The sequence below is a fragment of the Rutidosis leptorrhynchoides genome, chromosome 10 (genome assembly GCF_046630445.1).
Source record: "Rutidosis leptorrhynchoides isolate AG116_Rl617_1_P2 chromosome 10, CSIRO_AGI_Rlap_v1, whole genome shotgun sequence".
In the NCBI taxonomy this organism is placed as follows: Eukaryota; Viridiplantae; Streptophyta; class Magnoliopsida; order Asterales; family Asteraceae; genus Rutidosis; species Rutidosis leptorrhynchoides.
In genome coordinates this window covers 41,161,770-41,170,765 of record NC_092342.1, presented here as the reverse complement: position 1 = coordinate 41,170,765, position 8,996 = coordinate 41,161,770, and the positions used below count along the sequence as shown (strand labels likewise).

Sequence of the window (8,996 nt, the reverse complement as noted above, 5' to 3'; positions counted from 1 at the left end):
TATAGGAGTGGTAAAAATAAATGAAACGGGAGAGGTCAATTTATAGCGAAATATCAGACATAGCAATCGAGGCAGATTACGCATTTAATCAAAGAAAATCCTAATTTCCGCAAATTCCGAAGAATCAAATCTTATTTAGATTATGAAGATTTTCTATTCCTTAAATTCCGGAAATCAATCGTAACTACGTCAAAAGTTAAGACGAATCTCTATTCTTTCATTTCACTCTTTTACGATAACTTCTCTCATACGCTTCGAGAAATCGGATTGTTTTATCCATATAATTTAACGGTGATAAAATTCTATTTATCAACACATATTCGTCATAAAAACATTTTTATTGTTAGCCATGACGACCTCACTTAAATTTCGGGACGAAATTTCTTTAACGGGTAGGTACTGTGATGACCCGGAAATTTTTGACCAAATTTAAACTTTATCTTTAAATGATTTAATGTTTTCGACACGATAAGCAAAGTCTGTTAGATTGAGTCTCAAAATTTTAGAACTGTTTCATATATACAATTACCTTTGACTACTCTCGACGATTCATGAACAATTATATGTATGTATATATATATATATATATATATATATATATATATATATATATATATATATATATATATATATATATATATATATATATATATATATATATATGTGTACAAGTAAAAATGACTTTCCTACAGTAAAACATTATTTGCTACAGTAAAAATGACTTTGCTACAGTAAAACACTATTTGCTACAGTAAACACTATTTGCTACAGTGAAACCATATTTGATGTCGACGACCTGGCAAACAAAAACGGAAAAGGAGGCCATGCGATCGCATGGCAAAAACACTGAAAACTCATGCGATCACATGGGGTCTGAAATCTGGCCACATTTATAAAGTTCGAACGTTTTGCATTTTTCTGATTCATTTTCATCTATCTCTCTCGTACCTATATGTATATTTATATTTAAATTATTATTATTATTATTATTATTATTATTATTATTATTATTATTATTATTATTATTATTATTAAGATTAATATTATTATTATTAATCTTATTATTATTATTATTATTAGTAGTATTATACATAAAATATTACGATGAGGTCATTAGCGGGTCACTTTCAAAACTAGTTTTCAAACGGGATAGAGCTAAGAAAATTATGAGTTATAGCTATGGAGATTATGGGCAATATTCATGGGTACTGTTCGCAAGTCAAACCTAGTGTTTATCATCTCTGTTACGTCTACGTACTTTTCTGCAATATTGAATCACAATATTGATATGTAAGCATTTATATTTTATCTTTTATAAATTAATAGTGTATACATGTCTAGTGCTCGAGTATATATATTTATACATGCTTGTATGTTAAATTTCGTCGTTAAATAGTTTATAATGAATCACGAATTAAATACATATATTACTGGAAAAAGGTATATGATATACATGTTTTTGGAAAGCTGGCGAAAAATCAATAACTATTCATTTAGAAATAGCGTAATTTCGATGAACGAATCAAAAGATATGGTCAACTGAATTATGATTGACGTTAATTGGAATTGCTTTTAAATCTGCATTTAATATTTAAAACAACTTGTTTGTAAGATTGATAAATTAGATTTTTGAATATTACTAACCGAGTAAATGAATCATTATATAAGGTACGTCTCGTTTTGTTGAACTATTGTCAAAATTGACCTTTTGAAACGACTTTAGATAACTTTTGTATGTCGATCTCGAGCATTAGGATTGTGATACACTATGACCAGACCTAGCTTGATAGACATTTATTGACCAACATATGTTCTCTAGGTTGAGATCTACGATTATTTGGTAATCCGATTTTCGATCACATTTTGGTGAACGACTTTATATGCTGCTAAGGTGAGTTTCATTTGTTCCTTTTTTAATTGCTTTTGCAATCTATATTTTTGGGCTGAGAATACATGCAATTTATTTTAAACGCAATGGATACAAGTACATACTAAATTCTACACTGAGTTTAAACCGAAAATCCCTTAACTTTGGTAACTAGTAACTGCCAGTTATAAGAACTGGTGGGCGCGAGTAGTAGTATATGGATCCATAGAGCTTGACATCCCCGTCTGTTCTAGGTATAGAAACCCTAGCCTGAACTATAAAACAGACGTATGCTATTTGAGTTTAGTACACGTTGGTTTGCGTGTATTGTACATGTTGGTTGCATGTATGTTAAAACAGGCGTACTTATTATAACGTTAAATCTTAGTTACCAGGGTGCTAAATCTTGTAGAATATTTTGATAAACGTTTCTGGATGAAACAACTGAAATCTTGTGATCCACCTTTATGTACAGATTATGCAAAACATTAAAACTATGAACTCACCAACCTTTGTGTTGACACTTGTTAGCATGTTTATTCTCAGGTTCCCTAGAAGTCTTTCGCTGTTTGCTTATATGTTAGACAAGCTATGTGCATGGAGTCTTACATGGCATATTTTTCAAGGAAACGTTGCATTCACTAAATCATCACCATGTATCTTATTTTGACTGCATTGTCAACGGAAGTACTATTGTAACTATTATTTATGATGATTGTCTATATTTAGAAATCATCTGATGTCGAAAACCTTTGATTTAAATATTCATTTATGGTGTGCCTTTTCAAAAGAATGCAATGTTTACAAAACGTATCATATAGAGGTCAAATACCTCGCAATGAAATCGATGAATGACGTGTTCGTCCATATGGATTTGGAGCGATCGTCACACTACGAATTACTTGGTCGTCAAGTTGCTTCCATAAACGGCTCCAGAGCTGGCGGCTTTGGATGGAATAGCCGGCGGCTTCTGTTTATCTAGCCGGCGGCTTCACTTCTTTAGCCGACAGCTCTTTATGCTTTTACTTGTTTTCCAAGTTCTTCGATTTTGGCTCTTTTATGGAATATTCTCGAATTTCTTCACTTTAGTCGGCGGCTTCCTTGCATTCAGCCGGCGGCTTGATAACCTTTATGCTTTATCTTGTTTTTTGTCCCGTTTTAACACATTTCTCAACAAAACATTAAAAATACATTTTTCTTAGTTTTATCCATTTTTGTATGTCAAAGTACTTAAAAGATCTTAAAATACCAAGATAGCTCCTAAAAATGTGTCTAAAAATATGTATATTTAGGAGTTAATTTATCTACCTTCTTAGAGTTTCCTTACTAAATTTCCCAAAACAAAACCTAATTCATGACCACCTTCATCGACCAACAGAAACCTAAATCACCACCACCATCTTCATCGCTCACCATCTTCATCGCATCATCCTAAGTTCTTGACGCCTTCCAGGGGATTCTCTTCATCTTCGCCGCAATTTCGTCACCATCATCCCAGGTATTGCATAGTTGTAGATGTTAGGGTTCATTGATAGTTTTTTATTTCTGTTATATTATATAATATTCTTTTGTTGTTTTTATAGATTCTCAATCGTTCGAATTAAATACATGCCATGTTGATTACATCATGACCCGTTGATCAACTACACAATTGTCCATATGTAGCCATAACACATGAACCACCAAAATTTACCAAGAAACTACGTTTATATCACACCATAAGATAGATGGAACTTAGCTATATGACACAAAACCAAGTGAACGGGGAAAAATAAAGTTCTAAGATTTTTCATATTCGGGTTACCCGCAAGGGCGAGTATTCCAACCTCATACTCTATTGTACGTAGCCCATTAAGATTACTCTCTGACTGTTTTCAAACCTTCCCTAACCACCCAAAAGTTTGAAACTGAGACCTCTTGTATGGGATGTACTAAACAAAATAATACTAATACACATACATATCTACCTTTTTGAGTCTTGATAGTTACTAACAAGTAAGTACATTTCAATTAAGTTCTATTTACTGAAATAGTCATAAGGCAAGTCTACAAACCCGTTCTTCCATTATCACCATTAATACCTACTTCTTCCATTTATCACCATTAACACCTACGAGAGACAATAACAACTAACAACCTCACCACAAACCACCACCATCCACCACATCTCCTCCACCTTCTTCAAATTTCCTCCCTAACAACCTTCTCCCATACTTCAAATGACTCAAATTCCGAACTTAAATTTTCCCCACCCTCCACTTCCATTTCCACAACCTCCTATACTTTCAAAAACTGCAACTACAGTTGTCGGATCATCGTCTTCTCAGGCGATTGCTCAACCTTTCACATCCACTTCGTTACTTTCTTCTTCCTCGTTACCCTTTATTATCAGACCAGATGTTACGGACCTGCCACAGGGTACTGCTAATGTTGTCGGAAATACTGGTGCCGGCGGTAAATTGTCGGATCCTTCTCCTCTGGTGGAACACTTCAGTGAAGGTTCTTCCATCTTCATCGGAAGACTTGATAAATCTATTTCAAGGCATATGATTGAGTCTACTTTCGGTAAATCGGTCCTTTGTCGTAAATCTAACTTTGGCCGAGTAGAAGGTATTGTTTCGTTACTTTTTCTGACATATGATAATGCAACAAACGAACATATATTTCATAGCATTATCCTTCAAGAAAGACAAGCTTTTAGTTGCAATTGTTCTATTTACAAGCGATATTCGTTTAAATAATAAAAGGTGAAGACAAAAGACAGATTTGACGATTTGAAGACGCAAACGACCAAAAAGCTAAAAAGTACAAAGTACAATCCAAGTGGTTCAATTTTTTGATGAGAAACGTCTCAAAATTACAAGAGTACAAGCTGCAAAACGCAAAGTATAAGATATTAAATCGTACGAAAAGGCGTTAGAAAATCCGGAACCGAGACATGAACCAACTATCAACGTACGACTCAACGCAGCTAAAATTACAAGTCAACTATGCACAAGAATATTATATATTATAAATAATCAGCAGCCCACGTTTAATTCGTTTGGTGAGCTGGAATCCAAAGCTCCGCGGCTGCGGAGCTGTGAGGAAGAAAACAACCGCAATCGCGGAGTTCTACAGTTCAAAGTGGGCCTATAAAAGACCGCGCATTCTGCTCGATTTCCTTACCCCTTTTTCTTTCTATCTATCTACGTAAAATATATATATAATTTTAATTTTAATTTTAATTTTAATTTAAGTTTAATAATAATAAGGTTATAGTGGCGAATGTTTTAAGTTTGTAAGTCGAAACTCTGTCCATGTAACACTACGCGATTAATACTCATTGTAAGTTATGTTCAACCTTTTTAAATTAATGTCTCGTAGCTAAGTTATTATTATGCTTATTTAAGCCAAAGTAATCGTGATGTTGGACTAAATATTAAGACGGGGTTATTGGGCTTTGGACCATAATTGGGGTTTGAACAAAAGACCGACACTTGTGGAAATTGGACTATGTGGTATTAATGGGCTTTTTATTTAATTAACTAAATGATATCTTGTTAATTTAATATAAAGGTTATAATTTGATGTATTTATATTTAACCACATACGCTTTACTGGGTAAGGTGGGCGGGATATCTATAAATACCGATAATTGTTCATTTGACCGGACACGGGGATGAATTAATAGTCACTGGACTCATTAAAACAGGGGTGGATTACATTCAAGGATTATTGGTGTAATTGTTAACAAAGTATTAAAACCTTGGATTACACGCAGTCGATAACCTGGTGTATTCATTAAACAAAGTATTAAGACCTTGTTACAGTTTAAGTCCCCAATTAGTTGGAATATTTAACTTCGGGTATAAGGTTAATTTGACGAAGACTTTTGCACTTTATAATTATGACCGATGGACTATTATGGACAAAACCAGATGGACATATCGAATAATCCAGGACAAAGGACAATTAACCCATGGTAATAAATTAAAATCAACACGTCAAACATCATGATTACGGAAGTTTAAATAAGCATAATTCCTTTATTTTATATCTCATCGCACTTTTATTTATCGTCATTTTATTTATCGTACTTTAAATTATTGCACTTTTAATTATCGTACTTTTAATTTATCGCATTTTTATTTATCGTCATTTACTTTACGCTTTAAATTAAGTTATATTTAATATTTTACAATAGGTTTTAACGGTGATTTAAATCTTAAAATCGACAAACCGGTCATTAAACGGTAAAACCCCCTTTTATAATAATAATAATACTACTTATATATATATATATATATATATATATATATATATATATATATATATATATATATATATACTAATATAGTGTTTAAAAATATAGCGTTAAACTCAGCTGTATCCCTGTGAAACGAACCGGACTTACTAAAAACTACACTACTCTACGATTAGGTACACTGCCTATAAGTGTTGTAGCAAGGTTTAGGTATATCCCATTCAATAAATAAATAAATAACTTGTGTAAAATTGTATCGTATTTAATAGTATTTCGTAGTAAAATATAATCTATTTCGTACTACACCTCGCACACATCAAGTTTTTTAGCGCCGCTGCCGGGGACAATACACCGAAGCTAAACGCTATATTCTAAAAACAAATTACTCTATTTTTGTAAAAATATATGTTTATAAGTTTTAAATATTAAAAACAAAAATATATTAAAAAAAGAGAAATATATATTTATATTTTTTTTAAGTGTTAAATTAAAAAATTTTTATTTTTTAGTTACAAAAACTAATAAGTAATTTTTGTTAAAACATAAGTTTTACTTAAATTATATTTTCTAAAATTAAAATCAGAAAAAGAAAATTAAAATCAAAATATTAAAAAAAAGAAAAGAAAACTGAACCTGCATCGTTTGAATCTGCCATCATCTTAGCCTGCATATCTCCGCAGTCACGGAGCTCCACACTTACAAACTATCCGCAGTCGCGGAGCAGTCTCAGACTGCAACCTCAGACTGCATTAATTACGCAGTTAAGGTTTTAGTTTTATTATTATTATCATTATTAATTAAGATTAGGGTTGTAATTAATTAATTAGTTTTCAAGTTTAGTTTTAATTTATATTTAGTAATATTAAGTGTTATTATTATTATTAATTATATAAATTAATAATTTTATAAAAAATTAATATAAAAATAATATTTTTATAAAAATAAGTAATTTTATCATTTTTTGTTTCTTTTTATAAATTATATATTTTTAATCGTATAATTTGTAATTTGCATATTTTTCGTTGGTAATTAGTTTTAAACTTAGTTTTTGCCGTAGTTAATTTATATTTCTAGATTTTTAGGCTTTGCCATAAAATTCCTTAAGTGCTTTTTCTTTAGATTAAGATTTAGGCGCTTTAGAATTTTACGACGTCACTTATCGCTTTAGTTTTAAATATATTTTAGTGCCTAATTAAGTTATTGCTGTTTTGAATATAGAATTCCTTATAAGCTTTAATTCCTTTAGACGCAACTTTTAATATTTATTTTTTAGACTTTTAAGTTTCGACGCTTTCCTTTCAACGTTTATTATTTTTCGACTATTTGTTTTTCGACGTTTGTTTTTCGACTCTTATTTCTCGACGCGCTTTTTCTTTCTCGTTACTACGCTATAGTTTTTAGGACATAGAATTTTCTTTATTTTCTTTAAATTTCGAAAAAAACTTTATTTTAAGCGGTTAAATTGATAGACATCCAAAATTTTCTGGTTCGTAGTAATAGTTGGATTTGTTAGTGGAGAGTTGTGGGCTTTCGATTTAAAGGGTCCTGGCTACTTGCTGCATCTAATGGCTATTCGAAACGTGGGCAAAATCAAAAAAGTCTATTAATTTGATAGCTTATATAGTTTTTATCTTTTATAACTAATAGGATATTCAGTGAATGCACCGAGCAAAACGTTCACCAAATTTCATACGTTCACCACCTGTAACTCGATCATTACATTTAGCCAAAATTGTCGCCGTTGATTTTTCTTTAGAATCATCATCTAGTCGACCAAGTACTCCAATTCAAATTTCCGATAATCCATTTTTTGAACCCGACCTCACAATTGAGAACCCGGAGGATATTCAAGAACAATTCAGAGATCCTGAACCACTAATCATTCCTCCTGAACCGCAAATCATACAACCAGAGATTGTCAAGGAAGAAGCCATTAAATCAGAATCCTCTAGTGATTCAGATTCAACAAATTCAATCATGGAAAATCAGGAACCTCTAAGTATGGAAGATCGAATGAGAGCTACACGCACTGGCCAAGGTCATGCCATTACTCAACCAGACATTATTGCGCCAGATTATGAAATCAAAGGACAAATCCTACACATGGTAACTAATCAATGCCAATTTAGTGGTACACCAAAAGAAGATCCAAACGAACATCTTCGAACCTTTAATAGGATATGTACTCTATTCAAAATCAGAGAAGTTGAGGATGAACAGATCTATCACATGTTATTTCCCTGGACTTTGAAAGGAGAAGCCAAAGATTGGTTAGAATCATTACCTGAAGGGGCGATTGACATATGGGATGTTTTAGTTGAGAAATTTCTTAAAAGATTCTTTCTGGCATCTAAAGCCGTAAGACTTCAAGGAGAAATTATTACGTTCGCGCAAAAGCCAAATGAAACTTTATATGAAGCATGGACAAGATTTGGAAAGTTGTTGAGAGGATGTCCTCAACATGGTTTAGACACTTATCAAATAGTACAAATATTCTACCAAGGATGTGACATTACTACACGAAAAGACATCGACATAGCAGCTGGTGGTTCCATTATGAAGAAAACCGCAACTGAAGCTTACAAAATTATTGATATCACAGCCTCCCACTCACATGAGTGGCATCAAGAAAAGACATCATTAGATCATCTAAAGCGGTTAGAACTGATTCTAGCCATGACTTTGATTCCATTTCCACAAAGTTAGATGCTTTCTAGAGACGAATGGAAAAGATGACTAAAGATATTCACGCAATACGAATTAGTTGTGAGCAGTGTGGAGGACCACATTTGACAAAAGATAGTCTCAGTATTGAACAAACAATAGAACAAAGAGAGAATGTTTCATACATGAACCAAAGACCCGGAAATAATTATCAAAATA

The 8,996-nt window shown here is 32.1% G+C and overlaps 1 non-coding gene across 1 annotated transcript; it reads right to left on the bottom strand.

Moving 5' to 3' along the window:
- Positions 1-8,474: 8,474 nt before the first annotated feature.
- LOC139873946 (small nucleolar RNA R71) lies at positions 8,475-8,581 on the bottom strand. The gene has a single exon (XR_011767655.1). It is a non-coding gene; the product is annotated as a small nucleolar RNA R71 (small nucleolar RNA).
- Positions 8,582-8,996: the final 415 nt, after the last annotated feature.